The 1,929-nt window shown below is 47.6% G+C and overlaps 1 non-coding gene across 1 annotated transcript; it reads left to right on the top strand.

The window, feature by feature from the left end:
* The first annotated feature begins 558 nt into the window (after positions 1 to 558).
* LOC115936118 (small nucleolar RNA SNORD60) lies at positions 559 to 633 on the top strand. Its single transcript, XR_004071698.1, has one exon. It is a non-coding gene; the product is annotated as a small nucleolar RNA SNORD60 (small nucleolar RNA).
* The last annotated feature ends 1,296 nt before the right edge of the window (positions 634 to 1,929 follow it).

Below are 1,929 nucleotides of genomic sequence, written 5' to 3'. Positions count from 1 at the left end.
CAAATGAATTTATCAGACCGAATAATTATTGTGTCGGTAGCATGGGCTGGGTAGCACTCATTCATCAGTGGGTGAGGTATGGCCTGCTCTCTAAAGGAATTTATAGTTTAGTGAAAAGATGGGGCATGTATGCCCATGGTTTTAATGAGTGTGACAGAAAAGCAGGAATCTGGGAAGGCTTCCTGGCAGGTGGATTAGAGCTGGGCCTCAAATGATTTTGACAAATAGTGATGGAAAGTGAGGAAGGGTACTCCAGGAAGAACCTGTGTGAGCAAAGGCCTAGAGGTAGGGCAGTCCAGGGCCTGCTTGGGTAGTGGCAGATACTCCATTTATGAGGAAATATGCAGTCCATGTGAAGGGGAGTAGGAAATAAAGCTGCAAAAATGGCTGGGACAAGACTTGCAAGGGGCTCAGATGCCAAGAGAAGGAGACTGAACTCTACAGAGAGCAATGTGAGAAGTGGCTGTGGGGGCTGACAGTAGCTTTTGAATTTGGGAATTATATGTTATAATTTAGGAAGATGGACCAGGCAGTTGTGTTAGAAAAAATAGACACTTCAGACGTTGTGATGAATTGCTTTAATTTCTGACACCTCATATGAAAGCTGCACTTGCAGTCTTGCAAGACAGGCTTGGGGGAGAAAAAAAAAAAAGAAAAAAGAAGAAAAAAGAGATACTTGGGGTGGGAGGCAAGGCAGTTGGAAGGTTAGTGTTTGGGAGAACTGCAATAATGGCTTGAGCATGATTTGCAGCAAAAAGAATGAAATAATTTCCAGGGCTGGCAAAGAATGCAAGGAGGACTGCAGATAACTCCACGGTTGGGTGGCTGGAAGGATGTTGGCTTACCTGATAGAAATATAGAGTTCGAGGTAGCAGGCGGTGTAAGGGGCATAAGCATCTCAGTGGGCTGATGGTGAGCAGGGGTGTCTGCTGGCACACACAGGTTAGGACACATGGGAGACACTCCACACAGCTGGCAGTGAGCCAGGAGAGTTCACGCGCTGGAGTCCTCTTCAGAGCAGTGCTAGCTGGGGACTAGGAGGTCTCAGAAGGTCAAAGAAAGTCGACATGGAGAGAGTGGGAAAGAGCTGGGCCAAGGGACAGCTCTCTACTTAGGAGGCCATGGGGGAAGATAGAGAAGAAGTCCAGTTGAGAAAGCTGGGAGAACGCCCAGAGAGGGGAGCACAGGGTGCTTCATGGGAAGGGGAAGCACCAGGAAAGGGGTGGCTGGTCAGCAGGGTCAAGGACGGTGAGGGTGAAAGACCACCTGATGAGGAGGTGAGGAGGTCAGTGGGGGCTTTGAGGAAGCAGTTCTGGTGCAAGGCTATCCGGAGACTGAGGAGGCAGAATGTTTAGACCGTGGAACACGCACCTAAGGGATGGGGAAAGGAAGGGGAGACTCCTTCAGCTTGCAAAGGTGGCTGGCATTGCAGAGGTTTGACTTTCTGTGCAGGGGGTGTCTAAGTGTGTCTGTGGCTTGAAGACAGGAAAGTAGTGAAAGAGAAAATACGCAAAAGAGGGAGAGCCACAACCGAGCAGAATGTAAAAGCAGGTGAGAAAAGATGCCAAGAGCCATGTCTTCCTAGATGGGGAGAGAAATGAAGACACCACACACCATTTCCATAGATGACCTCTCTGTTGTCCCAAACATCACCAGATGCCACAGATGTTACCTGTTGGAGATGCAGGTTAAATTAATGTATGCTAAAATTAGACTTTATGTTATACAGCTTTGTCCAATAAACACCTTCTTGGTGATACTATCAACCACAGACATGGGGGAGGGCCAGGCTTATCTTGGCGGAGGGCCACCATTCCATTTCATCTGGAGATTGCTGCAAAGTTCCTTAATCAATTCTATCTTCTCTTTGCTGTGATGTCTCATGCCTCTATAACTACTGCTCTAGCATCTACATATTGATAGATTTTT

This window comes from Gorilla gorilla, chromosome 8 (genome assembly GCF_029281585.2).
Source record: "Gorilla gorilla gorilla isolate KB3781 chromosome 8, NHGRI_mGorGor1-v2.1_pri, whole genome shotgun sequence".
NCBI lineage: Eukaryota > Metazoa > Chordata > Mammalia > Primates > Hominidae > Gorilla > Gorilla gorilla.
Note: the sequence above shows the minus strand (reverse complement) of the source record. Positions and strands in the feature narration are given on the sequence as shown.